The following is a 21,933-nucleotide window of genomic DNA, read 5'->3' on the forward strand; positions in this document are numbered from 1 at the left end:
GGCCTCGGCCTGGGGCCGCGGGCTGGTCCCTGCCCGTCCCCATGGAAGGGGCGCTGGCTCTCCCAGGCCTCCCCCTCCAGCCGCCCCCAGACCCCCTCCTCTGCCTCCTCGAGCCCCTCCCTGCAGCCCACGCCCCATCAGTGACCCCACTCTCCCCCCTCCCGGCCTCAGCCCCCTGCCCCCACTCAGACCCCAGACCCCTGGCGGGAGTTTCCTGCCCTTGTCACCCTCACTTTCCATGACACAAGAGGAAGTCAGCTGAGCTGGGCTGGGTTTTCCATGCGCCTGGCCGGGTGGCGGCCACAGGTGGGGGGGCGGGGGGGGCAGCGGCTGGCAGCCCCCAGGCCGGCGCCAGTACCTCCTGGGCCTCCCTCCGCTGGAGAGCGGCTGCCTGCTGCCCCGGCCACACCAGGTAACCGCGGGGCGTGTGTGCCCCTGTCAGTGGGACAGCCCGCGGCGGCCTGGGCTCCTGGACGCCCCAGCACCCCCAGGGTTTGTCCTCTTCGCCAGGGCTCAGGGGCCACAGGGTTAAGTGGGGAAGGGGGGAGCTGATGGAGGGAGGAAGGGAGGGAGGGTGGTGGAGGAGAGGAGACCCTGGCATGTGACTGGTGCACAGTAGGACCTCAGTGGTTGTTGAATGAATGATGAATGAGTGAACGATGAGTGAATGAATGGATACGAGGGGTGGTCCCGGAGACCGGGGGGTGCCTGGTGGCCCGAGGAGGTGCCTCTGCTCCGAGATGGGCAGGAAGTATTTGCTGAATGACTCGGGGACCTGAAGCCTTGAACGCCCGTACTCGGCAGCCAGGATGGGGGGCCACTTCGGGGGCAGGTCTTGCAGCACCCCTCCCTCCACCCCCGCTTAGGAAGTGCGCCCCTCCCCCAGCTGTGCTCCTGCCCTATCAGATCACTGGCGGGGGCTGGGCAGGGGAAGGAGGGGCATAGGCCTGGGTCTGGACCTGGATGGGCAGCGGAGGGGCGAGCAGGTGGCGGAGGGGCGCTGGCCAGGTGGCACCTGCGTTTGAGTCCCACTCTGCCCACATTGCCGGGTGGCTCTCAGGGCCTCAGCTGGCTCATCTGCAGCAGAGGGGCTGGGCGGTCCCGAAGCCAGCTCTGTGGCATGGGAGGGGGAGGGGGGCTGACATGGGAGGGGGTGGGGGGTTCACATGGGAGGGGGTGGGGGGCTCACATGGGAGGGGGTGGGGGGTTCACATGGGAGGGGGTGGGGGGCTCACATGGGAGGGGGTTGGGGGCTCACATGGGAGGGGGAGGGGGGCTCACATGGGAGGGGGTGGGGGGTTCACATGGGAGGGGGTGGGGGGCTCACATGGGAGGGGGTGGGGGGTTCACATGGGAGGGGGTGGGGGGCTCACATGGGAGGGGGTGGAGGGTTCACATGGGAGGGGGTGGGGGCTCACATGGGAGGGGGTGGGGGCTCGCATGGGAGGGGGTGGGGGGCTCACATGGAAGGGGGTGGGGGGCTCACATGGGAGGGGGTGGGGGCTCGCATGGGAGGGGGTGGGGGGCTCACATGGAAGGGGGTGGGGGGCTCACATGGGAGGGGGTGGGGGGCTCACATGGAAGGGGGTGGGGGGCTCACATGGGAGGGGGTGGGGGGCTCACATGGAAGGGGGTGGGGGGCTCACATGGGAGGGGGTGGGGGGCTCACATGGGAGGGGATGTGGGCTTCTCTGTTCTGGAACCTGGAGGGTCTCTCAAATGAGATGGTGTCAAGTGCCAGAGCTCTGGATTCGAGCCCAGGCAGGCAGAGCGTTGGAGGGGGCACTGGGCAGGGCCCTGGCTCCACCGTGGCACAGGGTCCCCGAGTTCCAGGCGGGTGGGGCCTCCTCCCCACACCGTCCTGGCCCCTCCCAGAGCCGGGCCTCACGTCCTGCTCTGCAATCCCGAGTAAATGACTCACGCGAGACACCTGAGCTCCTAGCCTCTACGCCATGAGGGTTAGAAGGGGAAGCGGACAGGGTAACAGGTGCAAAGAGTGTAGCACAACCCTGGCTGATAGTAAGGGCTCCAGGCACCATGGTTATCACCGTAACCATAACCGTAACCATACCTGTGTAATGACGGCCATTTCCGGGGGGAGGTCGGGGGAAGGGCCCGGAAGCAGCTCTCCATGCTGACGAGCTGGGTGACCTTGGGCAAGTCATTTCCCCTCTTGAGCCTGATTCTCTTCCTATGAGATGGGTGGGGAGAGATCCCTGCAGGGCAGGACTTCTGGAAGCTTCCATTCAAGCGTCATGCAGGGCTTGTGAATCTTAGTACCCCCTGGAGTGTGAGGGCTGGTCAGCTCAGGCCTCACCCGCCCCCCCACAGGCCTCCTCCCTGGGGGCTGTGCCCGGAGGCCCAGCAGCTGCCCCTGAACGAACCCACCTGCCCTTCACCCCTCCCGCAGGCCTGCTGCAGGCCTCCCGGTGCCCGGAAGCTGGTGTTCGGGAAACAGCCCATGGCCATGGCCCCACGTGGGTGTGAATCATGGTTTCTCTTCTGTTGCTTCTGTGAGTGAGATTGGACTCGTTCGGCCATGGAGCCTACGTTCTGATCGAGAAAAGGCCGCCCACAAGGCAGAGCAGGACCGGTGCTAACCGAGCCCATTTTTCAGATGCAGTAACTGAGGCCAGAGCGGTTAGGTGAATTCCCCAGCGCGCGGCTCCCCGACAGTGCCGTTAGGACCGGGCCCCGGGCCTCCTGGTCTCCGGGCCCCCCTTTCTCAGCACGGCTCTCTCCTCGTGGGCGGCTGCCCCGGCCTCCGGGGGCCCGGGAGGCGCGCAGACCCCGCTGTGTCCTGGGCCCCAGCCCGCGCTCTGGGAGCCTCAGCTGCCGTCTGTAAAAGGGGCAGAGGGCCTGTCTGCAGGGTCAGCGTTTCTAAAACCCCGGGGCTGTTGGAATCTCCCTGCTCTAGTTTCTTTCTTTCGTTACCCAACCCAAGCCTCTGCTCACCAGCACCAGCACCTGCTACAAAGCTCTTTCTAGAACAAATGAATGAATGAACGGCAGGCACGTGAGCAGACAGACACTGTCTCCCCCTGCTCTCCAGTGCTGGGCTTCCAGGCAGCTGGGACCACAGCGGGGACGCTGCACGAGGGGTTGGGCCTGAGGGAGCCCAGGAGGAGGTGCGTCTAATCCATCTTCTGGGAGAGTCAGGAAGGCTTCCTGGAGGCGGCGACATCAGACTGAGACTCGAAGGGTGAGTAGGAGTTTGCCAGTTTGGCAGTGGGATGGGTTTTCCGGGCCGAGGGCGCAGGCGTCCGGGTTGCATTGTTGCAATAACCGTGTTACTCGGGTGAGAAGGGCCTGGAAGTTGGGGAACCTGGGCGTCGGTCCTGACTCAGCCCCTCCCCCTCCCCGACTCGGTGCCCACGCTGGCGTGTCTCTCCCAGGCCTCAGTTTGTCTATGAAGTAAAGGGGCTACAGCTGTTGGCTCCCGAGAGGGTGGGGAGACCAGGCGAGAGGCCGATAATGGCCACCCCTCCCCTCGGCGTCGGACCCGGCCTCCAGGAGGAGGGCGGGGTGATGGTGCGCTGACGGGAGAGGCGCCTCTGCTCAGAAACACACAAGCTGTGAGGACCACGTGTGTACAACAGTCTAGTCCCATTAAATAAAAACATGAGTGAGCAGAAAAGTCAGATAAAACGTTTTCTCCGTTCACAGACCATTCTTCCAAGTGAGGGTAACCGAGGGTTGTGGGGGATGGACCTCAGCGGGGGGCGGAGTGAGCTGCTGGCTTTGTCTCTATATTCTGCAGATGGCTTTTCAAAGAATGTGCATTATGCTCTTGTGATGAAACGCCCTGTGACAGGGGCCTGCCGAAAGCCCCTTTAAATAAGAGCCCCAGGTATGACCTGTGGGTGATATATGCCACATGTATGGCCTGCAGAGTGATATATGCCACATGTATGACCTGCGGAGTGATATATGTCCCATGTGTGACCTGTGGAATGACATATGCCACATGTATGACCTGCGGAGTGATATATGCCACATGTATGACCTGTGGAATGACATATGCCACATGTATGACCTGCGGAGTGATATATGCCACATGTATGACCTGTGAGTGACATATGCCCCATGTATGACCTGTGAGTGACATATGCCACATGTATGACCTGCAGAGTGATATATGCCACATGTATGACCTGTGAGTGATATATGCCCCATGTATGACCTGTGAGTGACATATGCCACATGTATGGCCTGCAGAGTGATATATGCCCCAGGTATGACCTGTGGAATGACATATGCCCCATGTATGACCTGCGGAGTGATATATGCCCCAGGTATGACCTGTGAGTGATATATGCCCCAGGTATGACCTGTGGAGTGATATATGCCACATGTATGACCTGTGAGTGATATATGCCCCAGGTATGGCCTGCAGAGTGATATATGCCACATGTATGACCTGCGGAGTGATATATGTCCCATGTGTGACCTGTGGAATGACATATGCCACATGTATGATCTGCGGAGTGATATATGCCCCAGGTATGACCTGTGAGTGATATATGCCCCAGGTATGGCCTGCAGAGTGATATATGCCACATGTATGACCTGCGGAGTGATATATGTCCCATGTGTGACCTGTGGAATGACATATGCCACATGTATGATCTGCGGAGTGATATATGCCACATGTATGACCGGCGGAGTGATATATGCCCCAGGTATGACCTGTGAGTGACATATGCCACATGTATGGCCTGTGGAATGACATATGCCACATGTATGACCTGTGAGTGATATATGCCCCATGTATGACCTGTGAGTGATATATGCCCCAGGTATGACCTGTGGGTGATATATGCCCCATGTATGACCTGTGAGTGATATATGCCCCATGTATGACCTGCGGAGTGATATATGCCCCAGGTATGACCTGTGAGTGATATATGCCCCAGGTATGACCTGTGGAGTGATATATGCCACATGTATGACCTGTGGGTGATATATGCCACATGTATGACCTGTGAGTGATATATGCCCCAGGTATGACCTGTGAGTGATATATGCCACATGTATGACCTGCGGAGTGATATATGTCCCATGTGTGACCTGTGGAATGACATGTGCCACATGTATGACCTGCAGAGTGATATATGTCCCATGTGTGACCTGTGGAATGACATGTGCCACATGTATGATCTGCGGAGTGATATATGTTCCATGTGTGACCTGTGAGTGATGTATGCCACATGTATGGCCTCTGAGTGACATATGCCACATGTATGACCTGTGGAATGACATATGCCACATGTATGGCCTGTGGAGTGATATATGCCCCAGGTATGACCTGTGAGTGATCTATGCCCCAGGTATGACCTGTGAGTGATCTATGCCCCAGGTATGACCTGTGAGTGATCTATGCCCCAGGTATGCCCCAGAGCACTTTATATATGAATTTCCTTAGCAGCGAAAAGAAGCAGGCTCAGTGGGAGAATCAGGAAGAACAGTGGAGCAGAAAGAAGACTCACCACCCACCATCTTTTTTTTAACTTAAAGTCTTTATTGTTGAAAGTGTTACACACCACCCACAGTCCTACGTTTCGACATGACCACCGTGCACACGTTAGGGAATTCATTTTCCTTCTTTTTTCTATTTATAATTACAATTATGCTTTGTTTCGAAATTAGCATCGTACATATGATTACGTCTTTATATATACGTCCATTTATGTACAAGATGCAGAAAGGTATACAGGATGGGGCAAAGGAGGGTTGCAGTTGTTTGGATGGGACACAAGACAATAATAAATAAGAACACAAGAACATACTCTGCTTTGCGTACTCACAACTGTAAACCTCCTCTGGCTCCCGTGTGTGTGTGTGTGTGTGTGTGTGTGTGTGTGTGTGGCCTGCTTTTTCTCTTAAAATACATCCTGCGTGTCTCCCCATGTCATAGACTTACTTATGTCACATGCTTGGAACATGGCTGTGCAGTAGCTAACATGTAAAGCCCTGACGCTCCTTGCTTCACGGGTTTCCTGCTGGGCATTTGCGTTGTTCTGTCTCTTTTTTGCTGTGAAACATACTCTGTTTGTGAGTGTTTCTGCACAAACGTCCTTTTTCCATCTTCGTTTCCTTTAAGTAGGATTGTCTGACTCGCTCCCACCCAGCTCAGGTAACCCTGAGCGCCTGGTCGGGTTTGTTTAGGGGGCAGACCGAGGGGGTCACCATCACCTCAGGGTCAGCGTTTTCATCCTGTGAGTGGCCCCTCCAGGTGCCCCGAGAGTCAGTGAGGGGAGGCCAGGCGCCCCCGGGAGCTCGAATCGGCGAGATGAAGGCACATTGTTGATGATTTACTGAATGTCAGGGCTCCCCTATTCGATGCCGGTGTGGGGATCCGGACCCCACGGTGGCAGATTCTAGAGCCGAGGTCACTGGCTCTGGGTTAGAGATGAGGAGGCCGAGGTTCTGAGAGGTGAGGGGTGGCCCCCGCGTGGCCGGCCTTGGCCTGGAGAAGAAGCAGGCCCAGGGGCATCGGGGAAACAGCTCTGGTCTGGGGTGGAGGGTGGGGCGTGGGGAGCCCTCCCTGGATGGGATCCCAGGAGGCCCCAAAGCTTCAGAATGCGCCCCATGTCCTTGCTTCTTTAAGCCACACTGGGGGCAGGGCCAGGTTGGTTGACCCCTCGAGATGGTCTAGAACCGTGGTCGGCAAACTGCGGCTCGTGAGCCACATGCGGCTCTTTGGCCCCTTGAGTGTGGCTCTTCCTAAGCCTTAGGAGTACCCTAATTAAGTTAATAACAACGTACCTACCTATATAGTTTAAGTTTAAAAAATTTGGCTCTCAAAAGAAATTCCAATCGTTGTCCTGTTGATATTTGGCTCTGTTGACTAATGGGTTTGCCGACCACTGGTCTAGAAGCAAATATTGATTGGCTCTGTGTGCGGAGATAATGGCAATGGTGCTGGTGATGATGGTGGTGACGGTGATGGTGCTGATGATGGCAGTAATGGTGGTGATCACGGTGGGATGGTGATGGTGGTGGTGATGGTGGTGATGAAGGTGATGATGGTGGTGGTGATGATGATGGTGGTGAAGGTGATGGTGCTGATGATGGCAGTAATGGTGGTGATCACGGTGGGATGATGATGGTGGTGGTGATGGTGGTGATGAAGGTGATGATGGTGGTGGTGATGATGATGGTGGTGAAGGTGATGGTGCTGATGATGGCAGTAATGGTGGTGATCACGGTGGGGTGGTGACAGCGCAGTTGGTGATGATGGTGTTGATACTGGGGATGGTCATGATGGTGCTGGTGACAGTGAGGTCTGTGGCGATGCTGGTGGGGATGGCTACCCCTTCCTAAGGGCCTTCACTGTGCCAGGGCCGCTGGGTAACGCACCCCCTTGTTCCTTCCCCAACGCGTATCCGCTCTCACAGAATGACCGGAGGTGGCCGGCTCATGGGCGAACTTCTTTATCTCAGTCGTTACGTGTTTGCTCTAATGCGCATTAATTTAATATACTGTGTAGGGGAGAGACATCTTTCTCCTCCGAGGTCCCTCTGGCTGGTCGAATAATTAGATAGCTATGAGAGACGTTAACAGAGAAAATGACCAAAGTTAAGTCCACACATACATATGGGAACGCCACACATGGGAGAGAGTCAGAGACCCACGCACGTGAGCGGGTCCGGGGCAGAGAGCTAGGAGGAGGCATTTGTGGCAACCCAGTGGAGGGTCAGGTCGGGCCCTTGAACCTGAGAGGGGAGGAAGGTCATTTGAAGGGTGAGGAGAGCAGGTGTTCAGTATTAGAAGCTTGCCCTGACCTGTGGACGGGTCATAAAAAGTCATTTCTGGCGACAACTCTTATTACGGGCAAGGCCCATTTAGTTCTTTCAGGGTCCCAATGCCTTCGTCTCCGAGTCATTCACAAACCGTAGTGGCGCCCGTGGGGGAGGCCTGTCCGAGGCAGGGAGCACCCAACCGCCTGCCTTGTGAGCGGGAAGTGAAGTTCCCTTTCTAGGTGATTTCGGTAAAACTGCTGACTGATTCCAGTGAAAAATGTCCACACCTGCACGTGGACGAGGCAAACCTCATGAAGGGGGACTGAAGGAGCGACCGGGGAGGGCGAGGGGCGGGCCATTCCTCGTTCACCCCGTTCGGGGGGGACGGGGGGCCTGAGCTGGAATCGGCTGAGCCGCCCCATGTGCCGGGAGCTGGGGTCGCCCCGATGCTTCACGGCAAACCCGTGGGGCGCAGCGCAGGAGCGGCGCGCGGGAGCTGGGCTGGTCCTGGCTCCGGCGCCATCGATGCTTTGGCCCCGTCTTACACTGTGCCTAAGAGGTGCCACGCGGGCGTTCTAGTTGGCGTCTGGCTTTTTTTTCCCGCTCAACATTATGCGCCGGCGATTCGTCCATGTGTCGTGCATGGCAAGAGCTTGTCTTTCTTGGCTGCCGAGTGGTATTCCGTTGTGCGATGGTCCCACAGTATACGTACCCATTCTACCACGACGGACACCGGGCCATACAAAGTTTTTTTAAAAATATGGTGTTTTTACTGATTTCAGAGAGGAAGGGAGAGAGATAGAAACATCAACGATGAGAGAGAATCATGGACCGCCTGCCTCCTGCCCACCCCCCACTGGGGATCGAGCCTGCAACCCAGGCCTGTGACCTTGACCGGAATCGAACCCTGACCTCCTGGTTCATAGGTTGCCGCTCAGCCACTGAGCCCCGCCGGCCGGGCCAAAGTCCTCGTGTTTTAAGCTTGAAGCTCTGCTGCCTCCCACAGATACCGGCACATCACAGAGGGGCCCGGGCTCTGTAAGAGCTAAAACCGAGGGGCGGGGGGGGGGGGGGGTGTCGGTCCACAAACCCGCAGTGACGGCCGGTGCCGCCCCAGTGCCGAGCTGCTTGAGGCGGGGAGTGGTTCGGACGATCTTAATGCTCCTCTGTGGCCTTGCACTTCATACCGCACTTTCCCAGGCAGCCTCTCGCGCCCCAGTTCGGGGGGGTGGGGAGGCCCGGGTGGGGGTGGGGGGGCTTGTCCCCCTGCTATCAAAGGAGGAAACTGAGGCGGAAGGAAGCGACTCCCACGCCACCTGGCAGAAACGAAACCGAACCGGGATCTGCAGGGTCTCCTGGCGCTAATTCCTTGGCTGTTAGCACTCCTCCCAGCAGCCTGGTTATGGGGGAGGGGGGCAGGCGTGGAGACCCAGCAGCTGGGGTTCAAAGCCTTCTGAGGAGCATTTAAATCAAATAAGCCCCTGGCACTTTGAAGTGAGAACCTGCCTTCCTCTGAGCCTCACTCACCCCATTTCATTTGCAAAACAGGGGAGGGTGCGTGCCCTCCAGGGGGGAGGGTGCGTGCCCTCCGGGGGGAGGGTGCTGCCCTCCAGGGGGGAGGGCAGTGGTCTCCCCCAGGTCAGCCACCCTGACTGTCGCCCTGCTGCGCGTTGAATTTCACACTCGATGTTGCTGTCAATCTCATAAGCCCCCGGAGGGAGGTAGCACAGCTAACGTCCCCCCGCTTTTCAGAGGCGAAGTGACCCCCATACTCAGGGTGAGTGTAGGGACCCACAGAGACCCAGGGCTCCCGACTCCCCACCCAAGAGGCACCCCCCTCCCGTGACCCTGGGCCTCGTCCCCCAGAATGCTGCCTCCGGGACCGGCCGCAGTGGGGCCCCGGAGCCTGGCACGCAGGCTTCCCCAGGCACAGATGGGGCGGGGTGGGCAGGCGGGAGGCTGTGGCACAGGGAACCCCACGCAGGCTGGTTCTAGGGCAGCCTCGCTGGTGGGCACGGGGGTTAAACAGGCTTTAAAGGCCCTTTCTACTCTCTGAAAGCTCTGCCACCGCCCCCTGAGCTACCTCGGCGGGACAGGAGCGAGGACGAGAGGACAGGAGTCGTGGTGGCGGGAGTCGTGGTGATGGGAGTCGTGGTGGCGGGAGTCGTGGCAGGAGTCATGGTGGCAGGAGTCGTGGTGGCGGGAGTCGTGGTGGCGGGAGTCGTGGCGGGAGTGGTGGCGGCGGGAGTCGTGGCGGCGGGAGTGGTGGCGGGAGTGGTGGCGGCGGGAGTGGTGGCGGCGGGAGTCGTGGCGGCGGGAGTCGTGGTGGCAGGAGTCGTGGTGGCGGGAGTGGTGGCGGGAGGCGTGGTGGCGGGAGTGTTGGCGGCGGGAGTCGTGGCAGGAGTCGTGGTGGCGGGAGTTGTGGCGGGAGTGGTGGCGGCGGGAGTGGTGGCGGCGGGAGTGGTGGCGGCGGGAGTCGTGGCGGCGGGAGTCGTGGTGGCGGGATAGGGGAACATCCATCAGAGACGGAAATGAGACGGACCTGTTATCAGCTTCGCAAACTGAAATGCAAGCTCCTTTCCTGCGGCTCTGACTTGGAAAAATCCAGACGACATCTGAGAGGCTCAGGAAATAAAGAGGCACCGCGTTCCACCGGGGCGACCTGCCCCGCCCCCCGCCCGGCAGGTGGGCCCCCTCCTCCTGACCCTCCGCCCGGCCCTCAGCAATCCTCTCTGTGTGACTCCGTTTCCCTCCCGACCCTCGACCAGGGAGCCTGGCTTTCTCTCTGATCAGGGAAGCAGCACCCATTCACTGCCCTCTGTACGAAGGTCGGAGGATGCATAACACGTAGAGAGAACATTCAACACGCCCCAGAGCCCCGCTCCCACGGCCCCGCTCCCGCCGCCCGCCTGGCCTTCCCTCCGCCCGCCCGGCCTTCCCGCCGCCCGCCCGGCCTTGCCTCCGCCTCCGCCGCAGCGAGCCCGCCGTCTTCGCGCAGCCGGATGAACGCATTAGTTCACTGTAGCTTTGCCTGTTGTTTTAAAGCGTTTTTATTTCTGTGAAAGTTGCGGCTCGCGGAGAACGTGGGGAAGCAGGGAAAGGCCTTTCTTGTCTTTGAGGGCCGCCTGGTCCTTGCGACACGTTTAAAGGCGGTCTCTGCGGTCGGGAGCGCACGAGCGGGGCCCTGGCCTGGTCCCGCTGCAGCCGTGCGAACAGGCCTCGACCTCCTCCCCCCACGGGACGCTCCTGCGTTTTCCCACGGCCTGGCGGGGGGCGGGGGGCAGGGAGTGGGAGGTGGGGGGGAGCCCTTCATCCCAGGCGGGGACGCCGAGGCCACCCGGTCTGGGGTCCCAGCCGCTGCCTGGCTTCCAGTCTGTCCCTCCGTCACTAGGTGACGTGCCCTCTGGAATTTTAGTAACGTCCTGGCTCTCCAGAGACACAGCAGACGGCTCTCAGCAATCCAGGCTGCGCGGAACCCAGCCCCACCCCCCCGCTTATTTCTGACATTTGACCTTTTTGTGTGCACAGACAGTCCCCATACTTTTATAGTTGAATGATTCAGCTTTGAATTATTTTTTTTAAATTAATCTCATGTGGTAGTATTTCCCGAGTCAATGGGCCCGCACGGAAACACATGTTTTTTGTTGATGGTTTATCGGTCCACGGAGGAGGCCCGGAGGGAGTGTGGTCGCTTCCCGGGGTGGGATTCCGGGCGGGGCTCTCTCTGAGTTTGTAAGTAGCGCCGGGATCGGTAACTTTCTGTGTTCAGTCCGCGCCTGTGTGTCTGACTGTTTCTTTGTGATGTATGTCCAGAAACGGGATTACGGGTGTCGCAGCTCTTAGTCGCTCTGCCCAAGTGTTCTACAGACGGTCGGGGCTGTCTGTTCTCCAGCCGGCAGCGTCCGCTTTATCCCTAATTGCATGAATGTAAATACCACCTTGGTTTAATTCGAGTTCCTTTCATTCGTCATGAAGTTGAAAACGTTAACGTGTTTGTTTGTCATCTGCGTGTCTCCTGTTGTGAGCTGTCTACGCACTTTCGTAACTTTCTGAAGTGGAGCGATGGTCTACGGGGACGGATGCCGGCCGACTGTGGCTGCTGAGCTCCTGGTGTGCGGCTAGCGGGACTGAGAAACTGATTTTTAAATTTTATTTAAGTTTGGCCTGAACTGAGTTTACTTCCGGTTTCACTCAAATCTAAATTCATTTAAAAATAAAGGCAAGCAGCCCGTGGCTAGTGGCTGCCGATTGGGTAGCACAGGCCGCAGTCTCTCCCCGATGGCGGCGGCCGGCTCCGTGGCTGCTTTGTATTGATTCGTGTGAGCTCTTTACATATGACGGCCACCCATCTTGGGTCGTACGCGCTGCAGACAGTTCCCCCGCTGCCAGTCTGACCTTTACCTCCCTGTTCGCTGTTTACTGCGCGTCGGGACGTCGGCTCGCCGGCTCGCCCCATCTCGTGATCTGCTCTTTTGTGGTTTCTCCCATCGCTGCAGGCTAGGAAGTCCTTCCTCCCCCTCACGGGGTTTGACACAAACTCTCATCAGCCTGATGCGAGCCTTTCTGTGATTTCCCCCCTTTGGCCCTTTCATCCGCCCAGAATTAACCTTGCTGTCTGGGATGAGGGACGCACGGCTCAGTCATCTCTGTGCCTGGCGGAAAATATGTGCCCCAGTCCTAGCCGGTTGGGCTCGGTGGATAGAATCCCGAAGGGTCCCAGGTTCGATTCTGGTCAAGGGCACGCATGCACCTTGGCTGCAGGCTCCTCTCTGGCTCAGGCCCTGGTGGGGGCCCGTGCAGGAGGCAACCCTTCGCTGTGTCTCTCTCACATCCATGTTTCTCTCTGTCTTTCCCTCTCTCTTCCACTCTCTCTAGAAGTCAATGGAAACGTATCCTCGGGTGAGGATTAACAAAATTAATAAAAATGCGCTCAACACATCTTATCTCAGATGGGACACTTGGTGCTGCAGGTGAGGGTGCGTGGGATGGTAGACAGGGCGACAGTACCTAGCGGGTACCCCTACTTAAGACATCTGTTTTTTAATCTTGATGTTTATGAAGGTTTTAGGGACATCAGAGAACGACTCTGATTCACTGCTATTTTCAAGGAGAAACACAAAACCACACCTACTTACACTGTCGTATCAGCCATTTTAAAAATGCGGCAAATACTGGGAAAACATTCCACAATATCAGCCGTGTCAGGGAGGGGGCGCTTTCCTCCGCGATCCTCCTTCGTCCTTACAGCCGGACCAACAATAAGACCATAGCACGGGCGCCGCACCAGGCGCACAGGGGGAAGCCGGCGACTGGACACTGCTCGCGGGAGGATCACAGCGGGAGGCTCCAGTCACACAGTGGAGCCCGGAGAGGCGACCGAGCCCCCGCCTTTGCGGACTTTCCCACAAAGAAACGCCGCGTCCCTGAGGAACCAACAGGACAAAGGGGGTGCCGCTCACTCGGAAGGGGTCCAGGCCAGGCTTGGGTGGGAACGGAAACGAAGCAGCCGATCAGGGCAGGCGGCGGGATCCGATTAGACAGGCTCGGGGCTCCGGGTTAACCTTGGCGGCGGCAGGTTCCAGTGACGGTCATTCAAAGCCACCAACAGGCCACGTGGGGCATCTGGGGGGCCTGCCTGGGGCCCCGACATAGGCATGGTCTCTGAGTGGCCGGCATTGTCCCCCTGCCTCTTAGCGTCTCTATGGGTCACAGCGACCGCAGGGCTGTGACGACCGGAGATATCAAGCCGGGACTGGAAAGGCTTGGCCACCTCCAGCCCCACAGCGTCACGGCCAAGTGGGCAGCTCACAGGCCGAGCTCTGGGCAGGCCGGTGGGGGAGGGGGGGCAGGGGGGGATGGGGAGGAAGGCCCTGGCTTTCGGGCCAGGCCAGCTGGGAGCCGGGGCTGAGTTCCCTTGGCGCTCACAGCACGCGGGGGTCTCGGGCCGGTGGCACTGGAATCTCTACAGCAGGAGAATGATGACCGGGGGGGAGGGGGGGCTGTGAGGACACACTGTTTTGTTGTTAATTACACACACACACAACAGACACACAGTGTCTCATGTGCAAATTACACGTATCATAGAAACATACCATTGAAGGAACACCCACATAACTTCTCATTTATTTACTTTTTAAAAATATATTTTTATTGATTTCAGAGAGGAAGGGAGAGGGAGAGAGAGAGCTAGAAACGTCCATGGTGAGAGAGAATCATTCATCGGCCTCCTGCACGCCCCACACTGGGGATCCAGCCCACAACCCGGGCCTGTGCCCTGACCGGGAATCGAACCGTGACCTCCTGGTTCGTAGGTCGATGCTCAGCCCCTGAGCCCCGCCGGCCGGGCCCCCCATACATTTTCAGAAGCGACATTCCCTCGTCTCTGTCCTCCACCACCAGGCCCCTCCCCAGGAGGAACCCGGACGGAGAGCTGGGTCTGAGGCTTCATGTGTCTTACGTGCTCCCTCACACAATGTGCCATGTGACGCGTGCGACCTGCCATACCCTTGGCCGTCTCCGCTCCCCTTCCCATAAACCATGACTGTGCGCGGCAGGACGCTGGGATCTCTGCCGGCTCCTTCCCGCCTGCACAGTCACCCGAACGTAAACGCCGCCGTGGCTTAGTTTACCCTTTTCCTCCTCGGCGGGCGCCTGCTCCTGCTGTGCTGCAGCGTGGCCGCCGTGTCTGCGGCCGCGTGGATTCCCAGGCGGGTGCAGGAGAGCCTCACACTTTGAAAGATGAGGCTGAAGAGGGTCTTTTAAGAAAGCTGAGCCCGGCCGGCGTGGCTCGGTGGTTGAGCGTCAGCCTGTGAACCAGGAGGTCACGGTTTGGTTCCGGTCAAGGGCACGTGTCCCGGTTGCGGGCTCCATCCCCAGCGTGGGGCGAGCAGGAGGCAGCCGATCCCTGATTCTCTCTCATCATGGTTGTTTCTCTCTCCCTCTCCCTCTCTCTCTCCCTTCCTCTCTGACATCAATAAAAGTATATATTTTTTTAAAAAAAGAAAGCTGAGCCACGGACGCGACTCCCGTCAGGGCCGCGCCCTGACGCCCCCTCCTCCGCGGCGCCGGTGTCGCCGTGGTTTTCGCTTTCATCTGTGTCTCGGGCTTGAGGACCTCGCTGGCTTCTGCGTCTTTATTTCTTCAGTCGCCAGGGAAGCCGGGCGCGTATTCCGCGCGTTCCCTGTGTGCCGTGTGTTTCTCGGTGGTTCAGTCCCTGTTCGGCTCCGGCCCGTCCGGCCGCCTGGGGCGCAGAAGGGCTTTCCGCCGATGGAAGCGACTCTTCCTCCGGCTCACGGGCTGCAGGATGGGCCAGCGGCCATTTTGTCGGCAACGGTTTATTTCTGTGCCCTTTCGCTTTATAAGTCAAAAGCTTGTGTCATCAAACTTCTTTTTCTGTCTCTTGATGGCTCCTGGTTCTTTTAAAAAGGTGTTTTTATTGATGAGAGAGCGGGGGAGAGGGGGACTCGATCGGGCTGTAACCCGGGCGTGTGCTCCGACTAACACTCAGACCGGTGACCTCGCCCACCACACTGGCCAGGCCGTGGCTCCTGGCTTTCGTGTCGTGCTTAGAAAGGCCCTTTCCACATTGAAATTATAAAATTTTCCCTGGTGTTTTTTCCTAGTGATTTTGTTCTTTTATTTTATTACACAAACACCTTAACTGCACCTGTATTTTTTTTTTTGAGTATGGTATTGTAATCACTTATTTCAATTTCTTAAAATTATCTTTAGCCCTGGCTGGTTCGACTCAGTGGATGGCGTGTCAGCCCGCGGCCTGAAGGGTCCTGGGTTCGATTCTGGTCAGGGGCACGGACCTCGGATGCAGGCTCCACTCCGGGCCCTGGTCATGGCCGGGCTGTGCAGGAGGAAACCAGTCGATGTTTCTCTCTTTCGGTCTCTCCCTCTCCCTTCCACTGTATCTAAAAACCAATAGAAAAGTATCCTCAGGTGGGAATTAACAAAACAAAAATAAAAGCATCCTTAAAGTTTCTATTTATATATATATTTTTCCCTCCGGAAGGAGACCCATTGCTTCAACACCATTTGAAAATTCTACACTTCCCCTCACGGGTTAGGACACGATCACATTATCGAGTTTCCTTATAAATCTGGGTCCTTTTCTAGATTTTTCTCTTCTTTTCAATTAATTAGTTTATTCCTCAAATGGCACACCCCGTTTTAATCTCGGTAAATCTGTGGATTTGCCTATACTCTCGACATGTGGAAGGACATTATTTTTCTTTCTCAAACAATTCTGAGCTCTTCTCACTCATTTTCGAATAAGTCTGTCAGGTCTCCCACCCCAGGAAACACCATGAGATTAAATTTCAGTGAATGTACGGATTGCTGGGGGGGTGGGGGGGCACCAGCATGATCATAATATTGTAATCATGACAGACCCCCTTCCCATGGGGTCTGGTATTAGGTTCAGTAACATGTCTGCTCTAGGCCTCCGTCCCCCATTTGCACAGAGAGGGGGTGGGAGTGGCGGTGAGGTGCCCCCGGGCTCTACGGTGGAAAACACCGATAGCAGCGGGTATAGGGCCGGGCACCACGCTGGGCGCCAGACACGGGGGGCAGCTTCCTGGGCCGCGGGAGCTCCTCGCTGAGGGGAGATGCCGGGGCGGGAGCCCGTGGCCAGGACCCCGTGAACAGGCCCCGACCCACGGACAGCGGCAGATGAGAGGGAAGCATCCATCGGTGGGCGGAGGGCGCTGCGAGGGGAGGGCACGCCTTGCAGGCGCACGTGTTCACCGGCCGCAGTGAGATTCCGGGACAAATGGACGGCGTGCGGCGCCCACATGCCCAGACCACCCCCCCCCCACCCCCCGTCTTTCTGTTCCCGGCAGCAGCTGGTGTGACAGCGTTTGCCTCTGGCACCGCAGAACGTGCCCAGGCTCGGACACCGCTGCTTGGGGCCGGGGAGCCTGGGGCCCGGCTCTGTGTGGTGTGGACCCCGAAAACTGTGCGGAGCGGGGAGGAGTGAGCAGCGGGGGTGCAGATGGGGCTGCCCCCCGTGGGGCCAGCGGGTACCCCCTCCTGCTGACCCAGGCGCCTGGGGAGCCCCGGCTTCTATCTGGAAAATGCCCCAGGGCACTCGGCAGGGCTGGGGCCTGGCCGTTCGACCGAGCAGCCTCCGCCCTCGGGCTGCCGAGGGGCTGCGGGCAGAGGGTTCTCCTCCCCGGCGGGCATCCGGGCCACCGGCGTGGCTGCTCTGTGCTCCTGGCATCTCGCTGGTGTGACCCCAGTCGGGAGGGTGCGCTGGGGGGTGACGGCCAGTGACCGAGTCGCCCCGGGCGGGCGGTGGCGGCGCCTCAGGGAGGAGGGGGTGCCCCAGCCCCGCTCACACTCTCGGGGGCCGGCTTCATTCACAAGCTCTCGGGATCCGCGTCTGCGATTCCCCCACAGGAGGGCGAGACCCCGCGGTCGTCCCTGTCCCCTCTGCCCCCAGCAAAGGCGCCCGAGAGCTGGGACATCCCCCGATCGCTCAGACAGGGCAGAGGAGCCCCCACACCCCCCCAGCCCCCGCCACTCGTGTCTTCACTGGGTGGGCACCGCCCACTGAGAGAGACTTGGCCCTCATCATCCCCAACGAAGGCAGGAAACAGGCCCTGCACCCTCCCCCCCAACACCCCCCGGGGCTGCCCCAGGTGAGGCCACTTCTCCCCAGAAGCCGGTTCCCGCTCACCCTGCAAGGTGGGGGGGTGGGGATCCTGGGAGGGGCTCCCCCTCTGCCCCGGCCTCAGCTCCTGGACTGAGATGTTCATTTCAGAGCAGGGATGTGGGTCGCCTGTGCGCGGCCTGCTCAGCATTCGTGCCCGCGTCCCTTTGCTCACTCATGGAATCGGGGCACCAGCACCGGCCCTCCCTGGGGGTGCAGGGGTGGGGTTTGCCAACGCCCCCAGGCTGCGGGGAGGGGGGTGTTTCTTGGAGAGGCCCTTCCGTCGGGGGCTCTAACATGGGGTGCGCTGGAGGTGAGGGGGACCCATTGCCTGTGGCCTGGGCTCGCTCTTGCTTCAGACCATGTGCCCTAAAGCAGGCGCGGCTGGCCACCCGCTGGGCCTCGGGGGTCACGGGCACACCTCGCCTCGGACGTGGTCGGCCACACCGAGGGCCACAGTGCTGGCCCCAGAGCTGTGTTTGCTGAGCCGCTGCTCTCACCTCGGGGGGGCGACTCCCCTCCCCCAGGCAGGAAGTGGTTCTCTGCTCTGACGCTCAGCGCTCCGCACCAGCTCCAGGAGAGGCAGGGCCTCGCTCGCACCGCTGGACGGGCGGCGCCCACCTCCCCTGCACACAGCCTGCAGTGCCCACCTCCCCTGCACACAGCCATGTGGTGCCCACCTCCCCTGCACACAGCCAGGCGGCGCCCACCTCCCCTGCACACAGCCAGGCGGTGCCCCCCTCCCCTGCACACAGCCGGGCGGTGCCCACCTCCCCTGCACACAGCCGGCGATGCCCCCCTCCCCTGCACACAGCCGGCGATGCCCACCTCCCCTGCACACAGCCGGCGATGCCCCCCTCCCCTGCACACAGCCGGCGATGCCCCCCTCCCCTGCACACATCCAGGCGGTGCCCCCCTCCCCTGCACACAGCCAGGCGGTGCCCCCCTCCCCTGCACACAGCCGGGCGGTGCCCCCCTCCCCTGCACACAGCCAGGCGGTGCCCCCCTCCCCTGCACACAGCCGGGCGGTGCCCACCTCCCCTGCACACAGCCAGGCGGTGCCCCCCTCCCCTGCACACAGCCAGGCGGTGCCCCCCTCCCCTGCACACAGCCAGGCGGTGCCCCCCTCCCCTGCACACAGCCGGGCGGTGCCCCCCTCCCCTGCACACAGCCGGGCGGTGCCCCCCTCCCCTGCACACAGCCAGGCGGTGCCCACCTCCCCTGCACACAGCCAGGCGGCGCCCACCTCCCCTGCACACAGCCATGTGGTGCCCACCTCCCCTGCACACAGCCAGGCGGCGCCCACCTCCCCTGCACACAGCCGGGCGGTGCCCCCCTCCCCTGCACACAGCCGGGCGGTGCCCACCTCCCCTGCACACAGCCTGCAGTGCCCACCTCCCCTGCACACAGCCATGTGGTGCCCACCTCCCCTGCACACAGCCAGGCGGCGCCCACCTCCCCTGCACACAGCCAGGCGGCGCCCACCTCCCCTGCACACAGCCGGGCGGTGCCCACCTCCCCTGCACACAGCCAGGCGGTGCCCACCTCCCCTGCACACAGCCGGGCGGTGCCCACCTCCCCTGCACACAGCCGGGCGATGCCCACCTCCCCTGCACACAGCCAGCGGTGCCCCCCTCCCCTGCACACAGCCAGCGGTGCCCACCTCCCCTGTACACAGCCAGGCGGTGCCCCCCTCCCCTGCACACAGCCAGGCGGCGCCCACCTCCCCTGCACACAGCCAGGCGGTGCCCCCCTCCCCTGCACACAGCCAGGCGGCGCCCACCTCCCCTGCACACAGCCAGGCGGTGCCCCCCGCCCCTGCACACAGCCAGGCGGGGCCCCCCTCCCCTGCACACAGCCAGGCGGTGCCCCCCTCCCCTGCACACAGCCAGGCGGTGCCCCCCTCCCCTGCACACAGCCTGCGGTGCCCCCCTCCCCTGCACACAGCCTGGAGGCCCAGGAGCTCTTAAGTGCTTTCCTCCCGCACGCGCACCCTCCGCCTGACTCAGGAGGGCATGGCTCCCTGCTGGTCGCAGAGGCTCTGTAGGTGCAGGAAGCACAGAAAGGGGGCGGGTGACCCACGGGCTCGCGGGCCAGAGACCAGCGCTGTTGACGTTTCTGGTGGCATCTCTCTAGACGCCTTTCCGTGCGAACACGCACACCTTTTAACAAATAAAACGGGCTCGTGCCACACACGGTTCCATGCCTGTGCCGCTCTCGGGGGAGCAGGATTCGGGGTGGGGGCTCCTCCTCCCTCCTCTGCCGCGTGTCATGGGCCTCAGCCTGGTCTCCCGGCCTGTGTGTCCAGGATGCTGGGGCGCTGCTGGGGTTCGCACCGGTGACGCTGGGACAGTGACGCCGCAGCTCCCGGCAAACTGTGAAAGGCAGGATGGGTGCGAGGGGTGAGAGAGCAAGAGGCACCTTACAGGCTGGAGGCAAGGAGAAGGGGGAGCCATGGGCACCAGGGTGGACACACTGCCCACCCGGATCCACTCGGACGGGGCACCGAGGGGACGGGGGAAGGGGAAGAGCTTGGCTGCCGAGGCCGTGGCCCCAGAGGGAGCTCGCTGAGCCTGGACTCATTCATTTATTCAACGTAAGCACCTACTATGCGCTACCAGCCGTGGGCAAACAACGGCCCGCAGCCCGGATCTGGCCCGTTTGAAATGAATAAAACTAAAAAAAAAAAAGACCGTACCCTTTTATGTAATGATGTTTACTTTGAATTTATATTAGTTCACACAAACACTCCATCCATGCTTTTGTTCCGGCCTCCGGTCCAGTTTAAGAACCCATTGTGGCCCTCGAGTCAAAAAGTCGGTGCTGGGGAGAGAGCAGTGAACCAAACAGACCCTAAGCAGCTCTCCCTTCGGCTTCTTACCTTCTAATTTGGAAAGACAGACAATAAGCAAGACCAGGAAGTAAAGGTGTGTGTGTCCGAGGGGCATGAATGCTGCGAGGAGGCCTGGGGGAGGAAGGGCACTCCAACAGGGCGTCCAACAAGCCCCCGCCCCCCCCCCTCCAGGGGCAAGGGAGGGCGTGATGCAGGAAGAGCGGTTCAGGCAGAGGGACAGGCAGTGCAAAGGCCCTGGGGCAGGAGGCAGCGAGGCGGGAGGGGGCACAGAGGAGAGCAGGCGGCTGTGCGATCTGGTCACTCCGATGCACTGAGGGGGCGAGGCCAGACCAGGGACGCCAGCCAGGAGGCGGGATGTGGGGAGGCTCGGACCAGGGTGGTCCCCGTGCAGGTGGTGGGAATGGTCAGACTCTGGCTTCGTGTTGAAGGTGGAGCCGGCAGGCTTTCTGCTGGACTGCATGTCGGGGTGAAAGAGGCGTCTGGGGGACGGAACACCTGGGAGATGGTGGGAGCCCTGTCTTGGGGGGGGCCTCAGGGCTTGGCTTCTGACCACGTGGCACTGGAGATGCCATAGAACCTCCGGGCGGGGATGCTGAGCGGCAGCCGGCGGAGGGAGACCTGAGGCGGCGCCCTGGACGTCGGGCTGGGCTTGTTGGCACATTCACTGTGGACGTGGCGGGATGGCGGGTGGTGGTGGCAGGGCCTTGGGAGTCACTGCCCTCTTTTCTCTGCCCTCAGCTGTGCCTCAGAGGAGAGGCAGCAGTGCCCGGAGCGCCCGCTGCGGCGCCAGCGCACCCCCCCACCCCCCCACCCCCGCCTCCTCCAGGCACCTGCCGTGTGTATGTGGGGGGGGGGGCGGGGGTTGCTATTCTGAGCTCCCTTCACCCACACGGAGCCGAGGGAAGAGCAGGGGAGCATCCGCACAGCCCCGGCTCCCCCAGAGAGACAGGTCACTGAGCGTGGGCCCCACGGTCCAGCTCCGGCCCCGGCGGCCACCTGTCAGGGCCAGCCTGACAGGGTTGAGCCGGGCTGAGGCAGGGAGGTGGGAATTAAGAAAAGAAAGAAAGACAGGAAAGCGGGGTCGGGAGGACCCCAGTTCTCTTGATGAACTGAAGCGAGTTTATTAGCTATACAATCCTATTTATACACAACACACTGAATCGGAGGTCTGTCAAGAGGAATGTATTCTTTGTTCCTCTTAATCTCTAAGGGAGAGACACAGCAGAAGGACAAGTTCTCAGTACAGCATATCTCAGTAAATAGTCACAGACTTCTTGGCAAGCTATGAAAGACTGTTCTCATTCTACAAATGTTAACCCCATTCTACTGATAATCGCCATCCAAACAAGTCTGGGAAAACTGTGTGGGTAAGGGTCCCAGCCTTCCTAGCCCCTTCAGGTGCAAGGACCTTGCCAGCTTACATCTGGCCCCCAACAGATCCCCCTTCTTTGTTTTTTAGGCGAAGTTCATGTTTCAGTGTCTGACAGTTTTTTATGTGTACATGTCAGCAGTAATATTTCAGTTCTGGATGGTGGACAAATGGTGGCAATGCAGGTCCGACCCTCTCTGGTTTGGTCCTGGGCAACTTGCAGCGATGCACAGCTGCTGACTGCTAGCATGTTAAGGCGTCTTCACCGTCTTTATTTCTGGACTGCTTCTCTTCTCGTTGTCTC

The sequence above is a fragment of the Myotis myotis genome, unplaced genomic scaffold (genome assembly GCF_014108235.1).
Source record: "Myotis myotis isolate mMyoMyo1 unplaced genomic scaffold, mMyoMyo1.p scaffold_m19_p_27, whole genome shotgun sequence".
NCBI classification, from domain to species: domain Eukaryota; kingdom Metazoa; phylum Chordata; class Mammalia; order Chiroptera; family Vespertilionidae; genus Myotis; species Myotis myotis.